We start from the raw sequence: 24809 nt of genomic DNA on the forward strand, positions 1-24809 counted from the left end.
AAAATTATCTGTACTTTACCTATTCAACCTCTGTTCTTACTCTCATCCCTGAAAATGCATTTTAAAAATATAAATTTATACAACAATGACTAAATATGCTAGCCTGCAGAGCACTATTGGCTGTTTTCTTTATTCTCTTTGATTTCTTATTATTTAACCAATCATGAGTTTCCTTACACTCTTTAAAAAAAAAATAGTTCTGAGATTTGACATTTCTGAGTCCATAAAATTATTTTCTCTACTTTTATACTGTTTTTCTGGACACACCCTCTTTTCTGCCCAAAACAACCTTGGCACAATCACTACTAAGATACAAATAATTTTTCATATTACCCGTTTATATTAAATCAACTATGGCATCACAGTAAGACTTTTCACTTATGTGTGCCTAATTTTAATTATTATAGCCAGCTATGGAACTGGCACACTCAATAAAACTTGAACTATACCATGTGTACCATGTGATAAACAGTCTCTTCATTCTGTCGTGAAATTTTGGTTTTCATAAAAAGCTTCAGCTGTGGTATATATACATAGTGGATACTGTATCGTGGCTGCCTCTCCAACGTCCTTTTTACTATACTTGTTCTTAGTAGCAGCCATGTAATTTGGTAGCAATTGATCCCATCCCAAACCCTAGTGGTGAATTTTGACTATCTTACCCTAAGTGGTTAGTTCAAGTAAGAAAGACTTCATCCAACCAACAAATGATACCCCTTGGCCATAGAAATCAGCACAGTGGTAGTCTAATCAGTGCAACACCCAGAGCTTTTTTTAGATTATTATGGGATGATATCCTGCTCCTTTTCCTTAATGTAAATGAGGAAGTATGACACCAGTTATTCATGACATCATATTGTGACCCCAAGAGAAGCTGATCTAAAAGCAAGGCTCACGTATGAAGGCAGAGGTGAGAAATATCAGAGATATGCACCTAGAATCTTTATCTCATCCCACATGAAACCTACCTCAGGACGTTTCGGTAATATGCTACATTAATTCTCTTATTGGGTTAAATTACTTTGAATTGCATTTTCTATTATCAGCAATTCAAAGTACTCAAACAGATTAATATAATTGTGAATAAGGAAGATTTAGCCTGTTTAAAAGTCATTGAATTAATTCCAGTATATCTACTTTGATCCTGCATTGTCAGTTCTTCTCTTTTTCCACTTTTCCTGATCACATATTTTATAGGTTACTTTTATCTGTCACATCTAGACAATGTGTTTAATATGTGAAATAAATTATTTTAATGGATTAAAATTTTCCAAGGGCTCTACAGCATAGAGCTCAGGCATAAAATGAGATAAATATAAATAAAATAAAATATTTACCATGATATGCTTCTATAATTCTTCTGATTTATCTTTATTATAATTATTTTATATCTCCTGGACATGAAAATATTATACAAATGCAAGACTAGCTATTTTCTACCTTGTATCTAATATAATAATTAAGAACTTCAGATATTCTGTATGTACTCTTAGGTGAAAAATATAGAGGGGTATAGTTTCATTATACATTATTATGTCAACACTGCAATTAAGTTATTCTTGAATATTTGGTTTTGGTCTGTTTTATAAGTAGATAAATCCTTACTCTCTTCCTCCAAAATACTTCATGGTAAAATATTATTAATTAAAGACTTACTATGTGCCATAGATTTTCTTACAGTTTCAATCCTTCTAATTCTGCTAATAGGTAGGTATACCAACCCATTTTGTAGATTAGACAATTGGGATTCAGATAGACCTAGCCTCATACCCAATATTACACAGTTACTAAGTAGCTTCAGGAGTGTTTATAACCTAGACCTATATGACTCTAGAGTCACTTAATTTACTCATTGCATTTTCAGGTTCCATAATTCTCCCATCCTCTGTCTTTTTCTCTCAGTGCTTGCCCACGTGCGTGTAAAAAGAATTTTAGTCTTCCCTAGAATGCTTTTTGTGAGCAAACTAGAGAGGAAAGTGGGACAGAAGGAAGGAGGAATAGAGTTTCTCTATGGCCAGAGTCACTGCTGGAATAGATCAAATCAATCCAATAAATTCTAAAGAGTAAGCACATGTGGATAGCAGAATGGACATGTTGAAAGTGACTTCCTCAATGTTCCATGGTGAAAACATGGATTATAGATGAATCCCCATGTTTTTCAGGGACTCTGATAGTGTGGATTCTACTTATAGAGGCATGGTTATAAAAGAAATCCACATGTTCTTTTGAGACTCTAATTTATTTGCTTATTTCTTTTCCTCTGTAGTTGGGTAGAAGGGGGGAGGTAAGTGGCCCATCTTTTTTAGCCTTCCATGACATAGCCCATGTGGAACTGCTTTTGTTTGACAGTTCTTTTGATGCTAAATTGGTAATGATTAATCCCTTTTAAATTAGATGTATTGTTGCATCTTGCTTGCAAAGGCTTTTATTTTAACTTAAAATATTTTTTTTTCACTTAAAATTTCTCAGTGACTTAAAACTTACAAGAATGATTCATGAGACACTGAAATTTTGACAAATTTTTCAGAGTAAAAATTCAGTAAGTAAAATCATTCTCCAGAGAACAATTACACTGAAATGCCCACAATGAATATAATACATATTTTGATTATCAGACCAAGCTTAATGACTCCTGTGAAGGCATCATAGTAAAAATTTACATGGGTCAGAAACACTTTTAGTTATGTGGTAAGACATAGGGACAATTCATGTTTATCTGAAAAATGGAATATACTGTAGAATTGATTCAATTATGTAAAATTGTTAGACTCAGTAATTCTTTATACCTTTAGAGAGCACTGATTAGTAATGACTAACATGTAGACTTTTCTATAGCCAGATGAAAGGAAAAGTCTGGATATTTGAAATGTTTCTGTTTATGCAAATCAAATAAAATTATAAGTTTGATCACTTCAAACATTTAAATCAAAATAATAATAACAAATTTTATTAGGTATTTAAAGAAAATAATTTCCTCCCTCATATAAACAATTTTTGGCATCGATTCAATTAAGTGAAAAATGGGAAGATCTTACTCTCAATCTAATTGGTAGATCGGAAATTTTAATATGGAAAAGTCTTCAGAGCAGTAATATGGTTGGATATAGTGTGTTGGAGTTGGGATCACTGGGTAGTAGAGTTTTTTGAAGATGCCCCTGTGTTCTGCAAGCCTACTTTTTTCCCCTTGTAGTTCATGTTTATGGTGCGTTGTTCAACTTCCTCAGATAAATCATTTGTTGCTTGTGTTTGTGTTGAACAGCAAAGAGGAAAGAACTTTTTATCATTGTGTCCTTGAAAAACTAACAATGATCTTTACTAAGGGTTTCATGACTATTTGAAAAGTATGGCAACAGCCTATATTGTATAGTCAAGAAGTTGCCAATTAAAATGCACAGTATTTTGATGGCCTTCAAATGTGCTTGGTGGCTTTTTAAAAATTTTTTTAACAAACAATTTTGTTATATTTGCATGTGTACTGAGAGAGATATTAGGTACTTTTAGTCTCAAGGAGATAGAAAAAAATTAAAATTTTTACAAATTGCTAAAGCTCACAAGAATAAAATGCAAGGCTATTTTTTCCAGATTATTGGACCAATTCCTTTCTATGTAGATTGGCCCTTAGTCTTTCTAGTAAATTCTATGTTGGTTATAAACTAGTTTTAATTCAGAGCCTCTGCATATTTTGCAGCATTGTAATGTATCTGCGAGGTACTAGTACTCGGTGTATTTTATAAATTAACCATATGGTTGTTTAGCATTTTTATAAGATATTTTTATTTATGTATAGGTAATGTGTGTATTTGCAGTTAAATGCTTATACCACTTACATGATTGTAGTAACTGTCCTAGATATATGAAAGTGTGGTTCATCATATCCATTTAAAATGATTACACAATTTTTTATGGCACTGTGCATTTGACAAAATGTCATTTAAAAAAATTTTTTTAATGTTTATTTTTGAGAGAGAGACAGAGTGCAAGCAAGGGAGGGGCAGAGAGACAGAGGGAGACAGAATCCGAAGCAGGCACCAGGCTCTGAGCTGTCAGCACAGAGCCAGATGCGGGGTTCAAACTCATGAACTGTAAGATCATGACCTGAGCCAAAGTCGGATGCTTAACTGACTGAGTCACCCAGGTGCCCTGACAAAATGTCATTTTTAATGATGAAACATTTTTCTTTTATGTGTATATATTCTATATATAATGCAAATTAAATAAAAAAAACAAACTGAATTTTCAAATTAAATAAAAACAAAAGTATTTGTATTGTTGATACCGTTTTTGGTCCCATTTTTGGAAGAGTTGAAGAATTCATAGGTTTTATGTTTTTGTGATGGGATTTTAGCCTAATATGGATACAAAATATAATATATTAGAGTAAAATATAAATCAGATTATTTTTCATTATTCTATAGTTCTTATTCATTTTAAAAGAATTGAACATATATATAAAGGAAAGTGGAATGCACAAACTTTCATCTGGTTAACCTCAATACAAATAATTTAGCTCAATTATTTAGATGTTTTAAATCTTGATTCTTAATTTTATTTTTTGGAGGTACAGTTAGTGTTTCTTTATACATAATATATCATGACATTTACATAGCTTAGTATTATATAATAATATGGTATTAATTGCATTATTTTACTTGAACCTTGTAATAAACCTGGAATAAGGGCAAGGTAGGTTCTTTCCCCTTAGTAAATGAAAGGCCAGAAATACTTAGAATTTGCTGAAGTTCATGAGGCCGTTAAAGAATGGAGACAAGAAGATATGGAGACAATGGAGACAAGCACTACTGAGAATCTGTATTCTTTCCATTTTAACACATCTGTTACAAAATATACAATACAAATAGTTAGGAAATATATTAGGAAAATAGTTACTTAAGAATAGAACTATATATGGATAAATTTAGTAAGAAATATGCATGCCTCTTTGAAGAAAATGGCCCAATTTTACTGAGGGGAATAGACAAATTTTTGACTAAATGGTGAGAGAGATGTTTCTGGAGAGGAAGAAGTCCACTCTTTCCAAGTTAAGCTATAAACTTAACACATTTCTAATCAAACTCCCAGTGGGACTTTCTTGGAACTTGTCAAGTGATTCTAAAGTTTATCTGGAAAAAAGTTAATGAATAGCCAGAACTTTTATTTTTAAAGAAGAACAGTGTACCCACCAGATTGTAAAATATACTATTAAACTATAAAAATAATATGCAGTAGGTTTGAGCCAGACTAGACAAAAAGATCTGTGAAACAGAAGACAAATGCAGAAGCAGAACAACTATATATGGAATTTTAGCATATGATAGAGATGACATTTCAAACTAGTGAAGAAAGAATGGATAATTAAATAAATGGTGTTGAAGCCAATTGGAAACAACCTCACACCTTATACCAAACTGAATTCCAGATGAGTAAAATATTTATATGGAAAAACTGAACTTATAAATCTACTAGAACAAAATATAACTGAATATTTATATACTCAGAGATTTTCTAAGACCCAGTACCTAAAGAAAAAACATTCATAAATTTGAGTACATAAAAACGTTAAAACTTAGTATGGCTAATTACCATAATTAAAATTAAAAAGCTAATCAATGAACATAGAGCTAATGACATTAGTAATTAGAGATCTTATTAATTAATAAGAAAAGTATGAACATGATAATGTAAAAATGAGCAAAGAGCAAGTGTAAATTCACTAAATGAGAATTATAAGTGAACAAAAATCAAACAAAAATGTTTACTAGATTAGCAAGATATGCATATTAAGTGAAGGCAGTGATTTTTTTGTAAAGGAAAAACCAAACTGATTTTTATTAAATATTGAGAACACAAAAGTTTTTAAGACCTTCACATAGCTACCTTTGCAAGTCCCTATTTATACACTGTAAATAAAAATCTTGTGAACATTTTTTCTGTAAAAAAAAAATCTAAATCTCTACTTGGTTGAATATGTGATAAGGCAGTAACATGTGGACTTTGATTTCCATAGCTCCTCGAGTATTGACTTTGACTAGTGCCAAATTGTATAAACATCATGAGCATAGTGAGGCGACACTGCATTATTAGCAACATTTTGTTATTTTTATCTGATGCTCATGAGTAATCTAGCAGAGACTAGATTCCCAAAGAGAAGAAGGTCTAATATGCGATAGTTAGGGTTTTTTCAGAGAAAGGAAGTATAAGTACCCAGTACCCTTTTCTCTATGAAATGCACTCTTGACCCTTCTTCCTTTGAATTGCTTTGTGTCTTCCCCTCTTGTAGTCTTTGTTACTACCTTGAGAGAAACAGTGGAGTACAATGGTTAAGAATGTAATCTCTGAAATTCAACTGTCTGGATCCAAATCCTAGCTGTGTCACACCCACTAGGTCACTTTAGGCAAGTTACTATACTCCTCTGTGCCTTAGTTTTATCATCTGAAAAAATGAGTATATTAAGGTTGTTGTGAAATTTAGATTAATTCATGAAAAGTGGCTAATGTAGGGTCAGGCTCACAGACAATACTTATAATGTTTAGCTATTACTATCTTATTATTACATATGAAAACATGGAGACTTCTCTTCAAGTCAATATGCTAATACTAGTTCAGCAGGGGAGAAGAGAGCAAAGAAGCTTGGGACCAAAGACCCAGTTGGTTACATTTGTGAATTGGGTTGATGTATCCTCTAAAATGTGTGTGTGACTTCTTTATCACATAGAGAGCTATGGCTACAGAAACAGGCTAGGAATTTAGATTACAGAACCCTGGATTTCCTATCCTTGAAGAAATGGTGTTTATTACTGATAATTATCTAAACATGTGGACATTATTTAATTTTCTGTAGTTGTAACTTAAAATGAATTAACATAATTTCAAGTAACACAATCTGAATTAAAAATAGGAGTTTTGTTTACATTTTTTACATTAATTTATATTTTATAGCTACAGGTATTTTTGTAAGAAGTCAGAATTTGAAGACCAAATGAAAGAAGATCTTCAAGGCGACCCTGCTTTTATTTTTCCACTCTGCTTATTTTCATATTTGTACTTTCTAGATACTTTTCATCCATATTTTCTATTGTTCATATAAAGTTGTATTTTTTTAAAATTTTAAAGTAGGTGATAGGTTTTGTATACATGGATACCATAGGTAGGTTTATTTATCTTATACACTAATTCAGTATCCCAAAGTCATACTGAAAAATAATATAGACAGTAAGTTGTTTCAGATGCCAATGATTTTCATAGGTGAATCACATGACAGCTGAAAAAATATCATAAAACATCATAGACTGGAAGTAGAGTTTCACATTACCACATGAGAAAGTATATGCATTTGTCCTTACTATACATTTTTCAAAATCCAAATATACAAAAGAAGGGCATTTCAGAAGCTAAAAGGAAAAATATATATATAATAAATGTATTTTAAATCCTCTGTTATATTTAAATCCATACACATTGTTTGTAATTATAAGTGTTTCTCAACATTTTCTTTTTTAAAATAATATTGAACTATATTTGAGATTTAACATTGTATAAATTTTAAGTGTACAACATGCTGATTTGATTCATTTATATACTGTAATGTGATTGCCATTGTGGCAATAGTTAGCACTTCTATCTTGTCAGAAAATTATTGTTTTTTAATGGTTGGACTAGTTAAGTTCTAGTCTCTTAACAAGTTTGATGATTATAATACAATATTGTGTATATTTGCTATACCGTTCATTAGATCTCTTGACTTATTCACTACTCCTTGTAAGTTCATGCCCTTAAACAGTATTTGTACTATCCTCCCTCCCAGAGCCCCTAATAACCACCATTTTACTCTCTGTTTTTATAAGTTGGGCTTTTTGAATTCCACATGTAAGTGATATTATACAGTACTTATCTTTTCCTGGCTTACCTCACTTAGTATAACACAATTGCTATGACTACAGTACCTACCTGATCACAGGGGTGGACTCTGTGAGTTTGTGCCACAGCCCATGATAAAGAAAAAGGAAATGGAGAGTGAGGACTCTCCAGGACTGCTGTTCTGTTTACTAACTGCTAAAGAACCTTAGGCACTGCCTCTAGGAGTGACATTGTTATAGATGACCAAATTTTCCTTTTAGGCTTTTGTGGTATATGAGAATTTATAACTGCGGGAAATATTTTCAGTTTTAGAATTCTGACCTTCTTAGACATTTCAAGATATGTTGCAAGGAAGTTTGGGACTCTTACAAAATCCTGGTGGGGCAGAATGTGTTTCTCTTAATTGTCTTATCAAAGACCTATCTGGTACTTCTCAGGCCCTCTGGTTTGATGCTTCTGGTTCAGTAGGTCTGGAGTGAGGAAGCAGTGACAGATTCCCATGGTCTGTTGGTGAATTTTAGAAATAATTTGCCTTTAAAAAGCTAAAGCCTTTGTTAAAATTAATGAGCCTACACATTAACACATCATTATCTCCCAAAGTCTATGGTTTCCATTAAATTTCACCCTTGGTTTATATTCAATTCGTTTGGACAAATTTATAATGCCATATATCTACCAGAGTATATACATGTTATAATGAGGGAGGCTATGCATGTGTCAGGGTAGGGAGTGTATGAGAAATCTCTCCTTCTGCTCAATATACTATGAGCCAAAACTTCTCTAAAAGATAAATTCTAAAAACAAACAAAAAACTAAAAGATTGAACATCTGACCTTGAATAAACATTAGAAATAAGTAGATGCTGAAGACCATTGTATGTTTATGAGATGTTGAAGAGAAGATGTGAGAATATGAGAGAGAACCAGATTAGTCTGATTTTAATACAGATTTTCAACCCCAGTTTTCTTCCCCAGTGATGGTTAATGGTTATTTTACTGACCTTTCTTTGTATTTTTTATATTTTCTATTAAAATCCTCACCCATTCCTAGCTTGAGTCTTTTTATTACCACAGTCCTAGGTCAAATCTTGTTTCAGAAGCCAATAAGGAAACAAGTTTTATTGAGTGTAAAATCACTCTAAAACCTCCAGTTTATCTCTCTCTTTCCTTTCTAGTGACGTGGAAGACAGTTTCTTTTTCTTTCACAAGGAAGTTTCTTCAGCTGTGCTTTAAGCATGTTCTTAGGACTTTTCTTCAGCAATTTTCCTCCCTCTCCTAGTTCCTGTAATTTGAACTGTCATCTTTTTCCTCTTTGCTAGCTCCTTCCTTATTACCCTGAAGAGACTATTTCTCACAGTGCTGTTTTCTTCACTAGCTACCCATCATTACCCTAATCCGTATAAGAATTACTGGTATGGGGCGCCTGGGTGGCTCAGTCAGTTTAGCAACCAACTCTTTAATTCTACTCAGGTCATGATCTCATGGTTAGTAGGTTTGAGCCCCACATTGGGCTGTGCTCACAGTGTGGAGCCTTCTTGGGATCTCTGTCTCCCTGTCTCTCTGTCCCCACCCCCCCTCAAAAATAAATAAACATTAAAACAAAAGAAAAGAAAAGAATCTGTGGTTCTTCTGTCTCCTTTTCTTATCTCCCACTGATTTTTTAATTCATTTAATTATTTTAAGCCTTATTGACTAATACTTCCCTCTTCCTGCTAGTTATATCCCAATCAGTCATCCCAATCCTCAACCTGCTTGCTGTTTTTGCACATACTTCTTATACTTCTTATAGTTATTATCCTCTGGCTTGCATGACACCATTCTCTCTCTGCTATTATTTCTATAGCTTTTTTTCCTGAGACTGCTTTAATGACTTTTCTTCTGTTAAAGTATACTTTCAAAATGGTTAAAATATATATATAACTCTAATACAAATATAAAATGAATACTCATCAAATATTCAACTTATGAATTAATGAGAGAACAAATAAGATGTTACAGTTGGTTCAGAATGTTTTTTAGAAAGGTAGAAATGTGTGTATATATGTTTTTGCGTGTATAGTTGATGTAATAAACATTATAAAATTGCTGTTAGATAGTGAGATACAAAACTGTTTTATGTTTTATAGTCAGTAAACCGTATCTTTTGTTGTTGTTTATGTTATTCACAACACTATCTATCTTCTCACACCTATATCCTCCCTCTGCTTATAGGGTGAAGAGAGGGATAAACTTCTGTTGTATTTATGGTAACTGGGATTGCATTAGTTTCCTACTGCTGCTGTAACAAATTACTACAAATATAGTGGCCTCAAAAACACAAATGTATTATCTTATAGATCTTGAAGTCAGAAATCCAAAATGGGTTTCACTGGGCCCAAATCAAGGTGACAGCAGGTACAGTACATTTGTTCCCTTTGCTGGTCCTGGAGAATCCTAGATGATTACATCCACAGGTGTGGCTTTTACAACTTGTATGTTTACAACAGCAGCACAAACTTGTTTTTGATTACCATACACCTTATTCTACTGACCCCCTACCCAAATTCTCTTATTGGTTGTCTCATAAGCATCTCTGCCTTGGACAATTCAGACTGCTGTAGCAAAGTACCATAGCCTGGGTGGCTTGAGAAATCGCTTGTTTATCAAGTTAAAATTTATTAGAAATGTTTGCTCATTTTGGGGAACACTCGCAAAACAAGTAACTCACAATCCAAGGTTTTTCTGTGCCTTCGTTTGTACTGGGATGGCTTCAATCTTGGACTTATTTTCTTTTTTCCTCATGTCTACTAAGTTAGCAAGTCCTGAAAAGTCTACATCCATAATGTGTCTCACATTTCTTCTTTCTGCTGATATTATTAGTCTTGGCTATTGTTATTTATTGCCTGAGTACTACAGAAGATTTCTTTCTTTTCTTTCTTTCTTTCTTTCTTTCTTTCTTTCTTTCTTTCTTTCTTTCTTTCTTTCTTTCCTTCTTTTTAAGTAATCTGCGCCCAATGTGGGGTTCAAACTCATGACGCTGAGATCAAGAGTCACATGCTCTTCTGAGCCAGTGAGGCACCCCCAGAAGTTTTCTAATTAGTCTTTATCCTTCTCCTTCTGTTCTTCTTTCTTCTTCTTCCTCTTCTTCTTCTTCTTCTTCTTCTTCTTCTTCTTCTTCTTCTTCTTCTCCTTCTTCTTCTTCTCCTTCTTCTCCTTCTTCACAATTCCTGTCTATAACCCATTCTCTGAAGAACAAACAGAATAATTTAGCTCAAATGCAAATCTCCTCATCCCCTGTGAAAATAGGGCAATAGTTACTTTTGACTCTTAGAATAATGCTCAAAATCTTTAACAGGTCCTGTAAGGTTGTGCATAATTTGATGCCCCCCCCTTTCACTTTTTCTCTTTCTCTCCAGGTTTAGTTTTTTGCATTACCTTCAACCTCCCATACCCTGTACTCTGCATGTTGGTATTCCACTTAACTTTTTGAAGTTGTTTAAAGATTTTAAGCTTCTTATGCTGTAGGGCTTTTTTAAGAGTTGGTCTATATGTGACCAACTATATTTTTCCTCTTCTACTTTCCTATCATGCCCTGGCTTAAATGCTGCTTCCTTGGGGTGACCTTCCTTGGTCTGTTAGTCAAAGAATAAGCAAATTGTTTATGTTCCTGTCTGTGTTCTTTAATAGCAGTCAACATTTCCCCTCACAGTATATCTCACAATTGTAATTGTATACTTATTTGTAGCATTATTTGTTTAATATCTATTTCTTTTATTAGACTTTAAACTCCTGGATAGCAGACACATCTCTTTCCCACTGCTGTATATATTGCCTAGCATAGAACCAGGCACTTCATAGCACTGAATAATTTACCTGTTGAATAAAGGAATGATTGAATAGATGAATGAGTGAATCAATTATACTTAGTCTGCAGTGACTGATTCTGTTTTCAAGTTCCTTGAATGAAACGTACATAGGACTGTGTTCACATTGCTTTCTGAAATTTGATCTAAACTATGACAGCAAGCGTTTTATTCAGGCTCTGTCTTCTTCTTTTTCCCTCTCAAGACTTGAATTTTTGTTTTATATATTTCATTATACTCAAGGTTATGACTGCTAAGTACCTGGGGTCAAAATCAAAACAAAAAAATAAAATAAAACTCTGCATTATATTTCACAGTTCTCAAGTCTAAATTATGGTATTAGTAGTCCTTCTCAGTTTGCTGAATGTGAAATCCAAAAACATTAAGGAGAAACACGCCAGCAAACATGAATCTTACATGCAATGTCCTTCACTGATTCAACTATAAACCTGTGTAGTCAAGAAATTATTTAAAACAGGTTGCAATTGGAGTCATAAGTCAGACAGTTTTGAGTTCATTTAGAAAAAATAATCAGTTAGACTACTAATTTTAAAGAAAAAAAATTAGAGAAAACAGTTCTCTGGTTAACATATATATCTCTAGACATGTGTCTTCAGAAAAAGCAGAAAAGCTTTTTATTGCTTCAGAGAAAATGAATTCTAATGGACAAATAATATCATGGGTACAATAAATTCTGTACCCTTAAAGTTACAGGGTATTTTTTTGGTTTTTAGTTAACATTTTTAATCTGACTTTTAGATTTCCTGAATTCCACAAAGCCAAACCAAAAGAAGTTTTATTTTCAAGAAAAAATATAAAGATTTGTGACAAAGGAAATATACCAAGGAGGAAGAACTGCCATTTTAGTTGAAAAGGGAGCCAAATGAAATTATGGACACTATTGTAGAGTTTTACATAGCAACAGGACTTGGTAGAGACATGATGACATAATCTCTACAATATTAATATACTTTATTCTTCTTTTCCCTGGTGGACCATGTAAACTCATATCAAAAAATATCTAATTTTAACATTCATTTTATAAATCGATCTAACTTCTTAGGTATTTGAAATCAGGCAATTGTGGAAAGATGCATAACTTTAAACAAATCAACATTAAATACGTATGTGTTAATTTTGAATTTTGAATTAATTCATGTGTTAGAACATGAACATTTAGCAAAACTTTGAACTAAACAAAGATTATGACTTTTGAACTTAGCTGGACTCAACATGTATTTGTAAAACTGAAAAATGACTTGAAAATACAATTTAAAAACATTTAATTTTCATATTGGTTTATATTTGAAAAGCACTTTGATGATTATGTAATGCTCTTTTAATTTCTCATATGAATTATAAGGAGTAAAAATTTTAGTGGATTATTGAAAGTCATGTATATCTACTAAGTGTAATATTATGGGTAATATAGAAATTCTCCAAAAGATTTCTTTTAGAACATTGGAATGATTTGGATTTCATGAAGATATAAATGTTAACTCTTTGTATCTCAAAATTATTAATTTAAGTATTTACATTTTAAACAGGTTCTAAAAATTCTGGTATCCCGACTATGGAAAGAATTGGCAAGAAAAATGTCAATTTATCACATTGGACTTTAACAGGAGTCTCCATTTTCCATTTTTGATGGAATGTGTTAATGAGAGGAAGAATAGGCAATATTTTACACTGTTAATAATTGAAAATACATTCCCCAAAGGACATGAAAAATAATCAATTAAATTGTAAACCATACTACTTATAGCCCATAGTCATTAAGTATTAAATTACAGTGACTGGTTTTAAAGAGAAAAGTCTCATATATATTTAAAAAAAAAAACAACACAAAACCCTTCTCACCCTACAAAAATTTATTATAAAGCCTAGGGCTATTAAAAATATTAAAACACATTCTTGGCCACTTGATTTACATTTTTGGAATACCACCTACCATCCCACAACACTTATAATCCTCTTTACACTCAGATAAAAAACTCTGTTCTACCTGACCCCTCCTTTATGAAGTTCAGAAAAAATTCCTTTTGTGGGCCAGGGTAATATTCTCAGGGTCTAAGTTCTTTTATTTTCCTGCTGCTAAGAAACAAACTCCTCATTCTTATAAAGGTGCTGATTTTCTACAAAGTGTTTCAGGTATGGGCTCCTGAATCCAGGGAGGCCTTTTTTTTTTTTTTTTTTTTTTTTTAGCCATTGTGAAAGTCTTGCTTATAAGACTGACTTTCATCACAAATATTGCAAAGCTGTAAGTATATATCTGTCTTATATATCTTGAGTTTCAATCAATGACTTGCCCATTGCCTGATGAAAATGGGCTTGATTGGTAGAGAAACTGAACTGTGAATGACATCTTACAAACTCCTGGATCCAGTGCCATAGAAATTCCAGATGAATTATGGAATATATTTTTTAAAATTATGTATCCTGTCCATTGCATTTTGCTGAAAACTAGCTTAAATTGAACTCTGTACCTGACAGAACACTTATACTATTGTACTTTTCTTTCTTTTCCTTGTGTCACTTCATATTTTGTGATCATGGACATCCAGGCTTCTCCTACTACTGAATATCTTTGCTGAAGTAGGCAACATAACAAGAAAATTCATTTGACTTTGTAAGCATTTCACTAATTTAAAAACATAAGACTCAGAGTGTTGTAGGCTTTTGATTCTCTTCAAGAATGGTACCTTTTAAAACAATACTAACAAACCAGGTGTGAAAGCAGGAAATAACATAAGTCGTGTCCAATATGTATTTCCTTTTCATAGCATTCCTAGGAATAGTTAAAATATGGGACAACATTGAATTCTATTAAGAAATCAAAATACTATATAGTGGATATATCAAACATCAAACTTGAGCTTAGTTTGCAAAATCAATTTAATTTACTGACAAACACTGACATTGTATTTCTTTTCCTGGGCTGGAATAAAACCCTTCTTCTGTGAACATCTTGCCCTTACCACTGTGTTCATTCTTTCATCCTTGCTGAGACTATTTGCAAACTGATTTGGGTACAGCCAGGAACTTCCCAAATCTCTCCAATTCAAGCAAGCATCTCTTCTCCATCCTCATCTGGAGCCAACCTTTTCTGTAAACACTCCACTCACCAGTATGTCTCTATAAATTATTGGAGACATTTTAGAGTGATGACCCAATATACATCTTATATAACATTTTTATAAAGCATTGTGAAGCAGAGACTTTCCCCCCACTATCTTTTCATAGTCTTGATTAATTTAAAGAATTCTGTAGTACATCCTTCTTGAATAGGATATAAAGAGAGTCTCCCACCCTTCTCACAAGTTAACTTAAGAAGGCCATTTCTTTGTTTTCCAACAATTAAGACATCACTGGAAATGGCTTTTGTGGAATTTTGCATCTTTCAACTTCTTGGACTATATAAAAGTTTTAATTTATTTCTCCTGGCTCAGTTCCTTATGCTAACAGTTTTACAACTGGTTGTTGAAAATGGCTATATATGTATAGTTCAGTCATATATAAAAGCAGCACTGAATGCTACTGCTTTAATATTCTGAACTTGTTATTTTGGTTGACCTATTTTCTATGTTTGGTTTAGACTTCTATTCGGAGATTATTGAATGATTTTTTTTTAATTCAGCAATGCCTTTATCCACTATTTATAATAATATGAAAAAGACAAGATTTCTACAAAATTGTTGAAGAAGTAAGCTATTCTTCATTCTAAGGGCATTAGGTAGTTAGACTATTCTCAATACTGATATATATATAGATTATTTTACTGTTTCATGATTTAAACTGAATTTTTATTTTTATGTGTTTATTTACTTTGAGAGAGGCAGCAAGAGCAGGAGGGGCAGAGAAACAGGTAGAGCGAGAATCCCAAACAGGGTCCACATTGTCAGCATGGAACACGAAGCAGATATTGGTCTCACAAACCATGAGATAATGACCTGAGCTGATATCAAGAGTTGGATGGCTAACCAACTGAGCCACCCATGCATGCCTAAACTAAATTATTTAGATTTCTCTATGTTTTTTCAATATATGAAATTTATTGTCAGATTGGTTTCCATACAACACCCAGTGCTCATCCCAAAAAGTGCCCTCCTCAATACCCATCACCCACCATCCCCTCCATCCCACCACTCATCAACCCTCAGTTTGTTCTCAGTTTTTAAGAGTCTCTTATGCTTTGGCTGTCTCCCACTCTAACCTCTTTTTTTTTACTTCCCTCCCCCATGGGTTCCTGTTAAGTTTCTCAGGATCCACATAAGAGTTAAAACATATGGTATCTGTCTTTCTCTGTATGGCTTATTTCACTTAGCATAACTCTCTCCAGTTCCATCCACGTTGCTACAAAGGGCCATATTTCATTCTTTCTCATTGCCACGTAGTACTCCATTGTGTATATAAACCACAATTTCTTTATCCATTCATCAGTTGATGGACATTTAGGCTCTTTCCATAATTTGGCTATTGTTGAGAGTGCTGCTATAAACATTGGGGTACAAGTGCCCCTATGCATCAGTACTCCTGTATCCCTTGGGTAAATTCCTAGCAGTGCTACTGCTGGGTCATAGGGTAGGTCTATTTTTAATTTTTGAGGAACTTCACACTGTTTTCCAGAGTGGCTGCACCAATTTGCATTCCCACCAACAGTGCAAGAGGCTTCCCGTTTCTCCACATCCTCTCCAGCATCTATAGTCTCCTGATTTGTTCATTTTAGCCACTCTGACTGGCGTGAGGTGATATCTGAGTGTGGTTTTGATTTGTATTTCCCTGATGAGGAGCGACGTTGAGCATCTTTTCATGTGCCTCTTGGCCATCCGGATGTCTTTTTTTGAGAAGTGTCTATTCATGCTTTCTGCCCATTTCTTCACTGGGTTATTTGTTTTTCGGGTGTGGAGTTTGGTGAGTTCTTTATAGATTTTGGATACTAGCCCTTTGTCCAATATGTCATTTGCAAATATCTTTTCCCATTCTGTTGGTTGCCTTTTAGTTTTGTTGGTTGTTTCCTTTGTTGTGCAGAAGCTTTTTATCTTCATAAGGTCCCAGTAATTCATTTTTGCTTTTAATTCCCTTGCCTTTGGGGATGTGTCAAGTAAGAAATTGCTACGACTGAGGTAAGAAAGGTCTTTTCTGCATTCTCATCTAGGGTATTGATGGTTTCCTGTCTCACATTCAGGTCCTTTATCCATTTTGAGTTTGTTTTTGTGAATGGTGTGAGAAAGTGGTCTAGTTTCAACCTTCTGCATGTTACTGTCCAGTTCTCCCAGCACCATTTGTTAAAGAGACTGTTTTTTTTCCGTTAGATGTTCTTTCCTGCTTTGTCAAAGATTAGTTGACCATACGTTTGTGGGTCTAGTTCTGGGGTTTCTATTCTATTCCATGGGTCTATGTGTCTGTTTTTGTGCCAATACCATGCTGTCTTGTTGATTACAGCTTTGTAGTAGAGGCTATAGTCTGGGATTGTGATGCCTCCTGCTTTGGTCTTCTTCAAAATTACTTTGGCTATTCGGGGCCTTTTGTGGTTCCATATTAATTTTAGGATTGCTTGTTCTAGCTTCGAGAAGAATGCTGGTGCAGTTTTGATTGGGATTGCATTGAGTGTGTAGATAGCTTTGGGTAGTATTGACATTTTGACAATATTCTTCCAATCCATGAGCAGGGAATGTCTTTCCATTTCTTTATATCTTCTTCAATTACCTTCATAAGCGTTCTATAGTTTTCAGCATACAGATCTTTTACATCTTTGGTTAGATTTATTCCTAGGTATTTTATGCTTCTTGGTGCAATTGTGAATGGGATCAGTTTCTTTATTTGCCTTTCTGTTGCTTCATTGTTAGTGTATAAGAATGCAACTGATTTCTGTACATTGATTTTGTATCCTGCAACTTTGCTGAATTCATGTATCAGTTCTAGCAGACTTTTGGTGGAGTCTGTCGGGTTTTCCATGTATAATATCATGTCATCTGCAAAAAGTTAAGCTTAACTTCATCTTTGCCAATTTTGATGCCTTTGATTTCCTCTTGTTGTCTGCTGATGCTAGAACTTCCAACACTATTTTAAACTACAGCAGTGAGAGTGGACATCCCTGTCGTTTTCCTGATCTCAGGGAAAAAGCTCTCAGTTTTTCCCCATTGAGGATGATGTTAGCTGTAGGCTTTTCATAAATGGCTTTTATGATGTTTAAGTATGTTCCTTCTATCCCGACTTTCTCAAGGGTTTTTATTAAGAAAGTCGCTGAATTTTGTCAAAGACCTTTTCTGCATCGATTGACAGGATCATATGGTTCTTATCTTTTCTTTTATTAATGTGATGTATCACGTTGATTGATTTGCGAATGTTGAACCAGCCCTGCATCCCAGGAATGAATCCCACTTGATCATGGTGAATAATTCTTTTTATATGCTGTTGAATTCAATTTGCTAGTATCTTATTGAGAATTTTTGCATCCATATTCATCAGGGATATTGGCCTGTAGTTCTCTTTTTTTACTGGGTCTCTGTCTGGTTTAGGAATCAAAGTAATACTGGCTTCATAGAATGAGTCTGGAAGGTTTCCTTCCCTTTCTATTTTTTGGAATAGCTTGAGAAAGATAGGTATTATCTCTGCTTTAAACGTCTGGTAGAACTCCCCTGGGAAGCCATCTGGTCCTGGACTCTTACTTGTTGGGAGATTTTTGATAACAGATTCAGTTTCTTCGCTGGTTATGGGTCTGTTCAAGCTTTCTATTTCCTCCTGATTGAGTTTTGGAAGTGTGTGGGTGTTTAGGAATTTGTGCATTTCTTCCAGGTTGTCCAGTTTGTTGGCATAAAATTTTTCATAGTATTCCCTGATAATTGCTTGTATCTCTGAGGGATTGGTTGTAATCATTCCATTTTCATTCATGATTTTATCTATTTGTGTCATCTCCCTTTTCTTTTGAGAAGCCTGGCTAGTGGTTTATCAATTGTGTTTATTTTTTCAAAAAACCAACTCTTGGTTTCATTGATCTGCTCTACAGTTTTTTTAGATTCTATATTGTGTATTTATGCTCTGATCTTTATTATTTCTCTTCTTCTTCTGGGTTTAGGCCATCTTTGCTGTTCTGCTTCTATTTCCTTTAGGTGTGCTGTTAGATTTTGTATTTGGGATTTTTCTTGTTTCTTGAGATAGGCCTGGATTGCGATGTATTTTCCCCCCAGGACTGCCTTCGCTGCATCCCAAAGCGTTTGGATTGTTGTATTTTCATTTTCATTTGTTTTCATATATTTTTTAATTTCTTCTCTAATTGCCTGGTTGACCCATTCATTCTTTAGTAGGGTGTTCTTTAACCTCCATGCTTTTGGAGGTTTTCCAGACTTTTTCTTGTGGTTGATTTCAAGCTTCATAGCATTGTGGTCTGAACGTATGCATGGTATAATTTCAATTCTTGTATACTTATGAAGGGCTGTTTTGTGACCCAGTATATGATCTATCTTGGAGAATGTTCCATGTGCACTCGAGAAGAAAGTATATTCTGTTGCTTTGGGATGCAGAGTTCTAAATATATCTCTCAAGTCCATCTGATCCAATGTATCATTCAGGGCCCTTGTTTCTTTATTGACCATGTGTCTAGATGATCTATCCATTTCTGTAAGTGGAGTGTTAAAGTCCCCTGCAATTACCACATTCTTATCAATAAGGTTGCCTATATTTGTGAGTAATTGTTTTATATATTTGGGGGCACCTGTATTCAGCACATAGACATTTATAATTGTTAGCTCTTCCTGATGGATAGACCTTGTAATTATTATATAATGCTCTTCTTCATCTCTTGTTACAGCCTTTAATTTAAAGTCTAGTTTGTCTGATAAAAGTATGGCTACTCCAGCTTTCTTTTGACTTCCAGTAGCATGATAAATAGTTCCCCCTAACTTTCCATCCCCTCACTTTCAATCTGAAGGTGTCCTCAGGTCTAAAATGAGTCTCTTGTAGACAGCAAATAGATGGGTCTTGTTTTTTTATCCATTCTGATACCCTATGTCTTTTGGTTGGCACATTTAGTCCATTTATGTTCAGTGTTATTATAGAAAGATATGGTTTTAGAGTCATTGTGATGTCTGTAGGTTTAATGCTTATAGCGATGTCTCTGGTACTTTGTCTCACAGGATCCCCCTTAGGATCTCTTGTAGGACTGGTTTAGTGCTGATGAATTCCTTCAGTTTTTGTTTGTTTGGGAAGACCTTTATCTCTCCTTCTATTCTAAATGACAGACTTGTTGGATAAAGGATTCTAGGCTGCATATTTTTTCTGTTCATCACTTTGAAGATTTCCTGCCATTCCTTTCTGGCCTGCCAAGTTTCAGTAGAGAGATCCATGATGAGTCTTATCAGTCTCCCTTTATATGTTAGAGCACGTTTATCCCTAGCTGCTTTCAGAATTTTCTCTTTTTCCTTGTGTTTTGCCAGTTTGACTATGATATGTCATGCAGAAGATCGATTCAAGTTACGTCTGAAGGGAGTTCTCTGTGCCTCTTGGATTTCAATGCCTTTTTTCCTTCCCCAGTTCAGGGAAGTTCTTAGCTATTATTTCTTCAAGTACACCTTCAGCACCTTTCCCTCTCTCTTCCTCCTCTGGAATACCAATTATGCGTAGATTATTTCTCTTTAGTGCATCACTTAGTTCTCTAATTTTCCCCTCATACTCTTGGATTTTTTTATCTCTCTTTTTCTCAGCTTCTTTTTCCATAATTTTATCTTCTAGTTAAAGCAAACTGTCCTCTGCCTCTTCAATCCGGGCCGTGGTTGTCTCCATTTTAATTTGCAGCTCATTAATAGCATTTTTTAGCTCCTCCTGGCTGTTCCTTAGTCCCTTGATCTCTGTAGCAATAGATTCTCTGCTGTCCTTTATACTGTTTTCAAGCCCAGCGATCAATTTTATGACTATTATTCTAAATTCACTTTCTGTTATATTGTTTAAATCATTTTTGATCAGTTCGTTAGTTGTCGTTATTTCCGGGACGTTTTTCTGAGGGGAATTCTTCTGTTTGGTCATTTTGGATAGTCCCTGGAGTGGTGCGGACCTGCAGGGCACTTCCCCTGTGCTGTCTTGAATAACTTGCATTGGTGGGCGGGGCCGCAGTCAGACCTGATGTCTGCCCCCAGCCCACCACTGGGGCCACAGTCCGACTGGTGTGTTCCTTCTCTTCCCCTCTCCTAGGGGCAGGATTCAGTGTGGGGTGGCGTGGCCCATCTTGGCTACTTGCACACTGCCAGGCTTGTGTTGCTGGGGATCTGGTGTATTAGCCAGGGTGGTTCGGCAAGGTGCACAGGGGCGTGAGGGGCAGTCTCAGCTCGCTTATCCTTTGGTGATCTGCTTCAGGAGGAGCCCTGCGGCACCAGGAGGGGGAGTCAGACCCGCCGCCAGAGGGATGGATCCCAGAAGCACAGCATTAGGTGTTTGTGCGGTGCAAGCAAGTTCCCTGGCAGGAACTGGTTCCCTTTGGGATTTCAGCTGGGGGATGGGCGAGTGGGATGGGTGAGTGAGATGGTGCTGGTGAGTGCCTTTGTTCCCTGCCAAGCTGAGCTCTGTGTCAGGGGCTCAACAACTCTCCCTCCCATTGTCCTCCAGCCTTCCTGCTCTCTGAGCAGAGCTGTTAACTTATAACCTTCCAGATGTTAAGTCCCACTTGCTGTCAGAACACACTCCGTCTGGCCCCTCCGCTTTTGCAAGCCAGACTCGGGGCCTCTGCTTGGCTGGCGGGCCACCCCTGCCCCTCCGCCCTGGCTCCCTCCCGCCAGTCCGTGCAGTGCGCACCCCCTGTCTGCCCTTCCTACCCTCTTCCGTGGGCCTCTCCTCTGCACTTGGCTCCAGAGAATCCGTTCTGCTAATCCTCTGGCGGTTTTCTGGGTTATTTAGGCAGGTGTAGGTGGAATCTAAGTGATCAGCAGGATGTGGTGAGCCCAGCGTCCTCCTACGCTGCCATCTTCCCAAGAAAGTGCCTAGATTTCTCTATGTTTGACAAAGTCAAGTCTTGTTAAAAGTTTAATTGCATGGGAAAATAATAAGAGGGAAAACCTTATGCAGAAACAAAATAATGTCATTGGGTAGGTGCTACATCACATTAGCTTTTCAAATATTCACTAATTATTTTAATTCTCCTGTTGTTGTATAAAACTCCTCAAAGTAGATCACAAACTTGGTTGATGGTATAGTGTGTGGTAGGGTAGGAGAAGCACTAGGTAACCATGACAGTCTTCTAAAATGTTAATTTTATAAAAAGTAAGTTTAGTTTTAACTACTGACTTGTGTATAGATATAATTCAAAACTTATTGCAATCTTAACATATAAACTTATGACTTCAAATAAATTTTCTGACTTTCACAGTCCATCTCAGAAGACTTCTCTCTTTTGTTATCATTACAGGCACTTCAGTGAACCAGTTTGCCAAGCAAATGTCTGAATTATTCTCCACTGAAAGTAGCTGGTATGGTTGACATTTGCTTTTATTTTTGACAGAGAGAGAGAGACAGAGAGATACAGAGAGACAGAAAGAGAGAGAGAGAGAGAGAGAGAGAGAGAGCATAAATGGGGGAGGGGCAGAAGTAGAGAAAGAAAGAATCTTAAGCAGGCTCTGTGCTCAACATGGAATCTGATGCAGAGCTCTATCCCATGACCCTGGGATCATGACCTGAGCTGAAATCAAGAGCCAGATGCTCAACTCACTGAGCCACCCAGGCACCCCTGGCTGACATATTTTGATTTAAAGTGACTCCACATCAAGGGGTCCTGGGTGGCTCAGTCAGTTCAGTCTCCAACTTTGATTTCGGCTCAGGTCATGAGCTCAGGGTTCATGAGTTTGAGCTGTGTGTTGGGCTGAATGCTGACAGTTCAGGGCCTGCTTGGGGTTCTCTCTTCCTCTCTCTCTGTCCCTCTCCCACTCATGCACTTCTCTCTCTAAAAATAAATAAATAAACTTAAAAAAATGTGACTCCCCATCTGAAAAGAACATTTTTGTTTTTCATTTTAACCCAAAGGCTTAAAATGATTTCAATCTGAGTTTTCCAATTGACTTATTAAAATGCAAATGTCCCATTAGTAAAGGATGATCAAATACTTTGCTAGTTATTATCTTCAGCAGATAAACAACTACATAAGGTTTTAAGGAAAAGGAAATGTGAAATATCTATTTAGGGGAGGTAGTAAGTCAATAGTTTTATGGAGGACCCTGATTCTCTCCTCATTACAAACACACATACATATGTACTATTAATAAGGGTAGTCATATGGTATTGGCTAAACTAACAGGTTGTATAAAAAATATTGATAATCTCATGAAATGAAGTGGAAAGTATAACTAATTGGTTGTTCAGCTTGGAAAGTAAACATGCCTAGGATTCACTGGTGGTAGCATTATTTTTGTCCTGGATGAAAGGTATCATAAGTTGCTTCTTTCAAGAGAGTTAAACTTGCCAAGTTGCCAAGCTAGGTGAAGGCTTTTAGTGTGACATGTCCTATGCACAATTTGGGCTCTTCTCCTTTGGCCCTTTGTTCCCTCACTACATACATGAGATTTAAGGCTAAGAATATTTCAAAAGCATAGCATAGTGCCTTGACCTAGAAACTACTTATTAGATTTAAATCTTTTCTTACCTCTATATTTTACTCTTACTCCATTTTGTTAATTTACTACTAGATTGAAAGTAATAATCCCATTGGCCAAAAAGATTTATACATGAAATTATGCCACTGCTCTCCTACTTCATAGTAAGTGGCACATGTTCAACTGGTTCAAATAATCAAAAAGATTTACTGCTACACATTTCAGTGTGTAGTAATGCTTTTTTACTCTGAGTTTTTCTTGTTTTTATCTGAAGTCTCTGCCTGTATTGAGTCAATTTTATTATCATTACCAGTACTCTCAATCTTTTGGCAACATCTCATAGCCTCAGGGAAGGCAGCCAACCAGTTAAAAGAGCAAAGGCAGAAACAGGAGTTGGTGGGGAGGGTTGAGGGAAGAGGGACCAAGAGTTCAGCCAACCAGTCAGCCAGGGGCACTCAGCTAGTTCCAAGAGGTCAGCCATCAGTCAGCCAATGTTTGATAAACAAATGAACTCAGCTACTAGCTTCAGTCAGCCTCATTCTGCTGAGTTCCATCTTAGGAGAGAGATGACCTGCTTCTTCCTTAAGTTCCAAAGGGCCTTCCAACTAATCACTCCATTCTGGAGCCAAATTCTGAAGAACATTACATATATGGCAGAAATTATGTCCTTTTCATCTGTGTGGGGAAGGTAAAAATATGAAACAAAATTCAAAGACATTATTCTGTTTGCCAAATATCCTGATCAATAATGGTGTAATCATACTCTGAGTCTCACAGGACAAAAAATATGGTTGAATTTTTTATTATATTCATTTATTATATTTAAAAAAAAAATTATTGTTTATTTTTGAGAGAGAGAGACAGAGCATGAATAGGGGAGGGGCAGAGAGAGAGACAGGGAGACACAGAATCCGAAGCAGGCTCCAGGCTCTGAGCACAGAGCCTGACGTAGGGCTCAAACCCATGAACTGCGAGATCATGATCTGAGCCAAAGTCAGATGCTTACCTAAGTGAGCCACCCAGGCACCCCTCATTTATTACTTTAAATTTGCTTCTTTATTTTTATTTATATTTTGAAATAGTTTAAGATTTATATTCAGTTTTCCAGACAGTACAAAGTGCTCCAACCTCTCCCATTCTAGAGTCTGTGATTAACACAGTACTGCACTTGTTCTCCTTCTTACTCTTTCTTCCCCACAAATAAAATTTTCCTACATTTTTATCATACAATTCCCCCAATCAAGAAGTTGACATTGATGTGACATTGTCATTCAGATTTCACCAAATGTTTCATCACTGTCTCTTTTTCCTTTCTTGTCCAAGATCTTACTCAGAAAGTCATGCTGCGGGGCGCCTGGGTGGCTCAGTCTGTTAAATGGCCGACTTCGGCTCAGGTCATGATCTCACGGTCCGTGAGTTCGAGCCCCGCGTGGGGCTCTGTGCTGACAGCTCAGAGCCTGGAGCCTGTTTCAGATTCTGTGTCTCCCTCTCTCTGACCCTCCCCCGTTCATGCTTTGTCTCTCTCTGTCTCAAAAATAAATAAACG

General features: G+C 35.6%; 1 long non-coding RNA gene across 1 annotated transcript in view; it reads left to right on the top strand.

Annotated features, from left to right (window-relative positions):
• Nucleotides 1-22215, top strand: part of LOC128776544 (uncharacterized) — a 600603-nt gene extending 578388 nt beyond the window's left edge. The window contains exon 6 of the long non-coding RNA XR_008421686.1: nt 22087-22215. This is a non-coding gene — a long non-coding RNA (uncharacterized LOC128776544). The remainder of the gene's footprint in view (nt 1-22086) is intronic.
• Nucleotides 22216-24809: the final 2594 nt, after the last annotated feature.

This window comes from Panthera pardus, unplaced genomic scaffold (assembly GCF_024362965.1).
Source record: "Panthera pardus isolate Hobbes unplaced genomic scaffold, ASM2436296v1 HiC_scaffold_13, whole genome shotgun sequence".
NCBI lineage: Eukaryota > Metazoa > Chordata > Mammalia > Carnivora > Felidae > Panthera > Panthera pardus.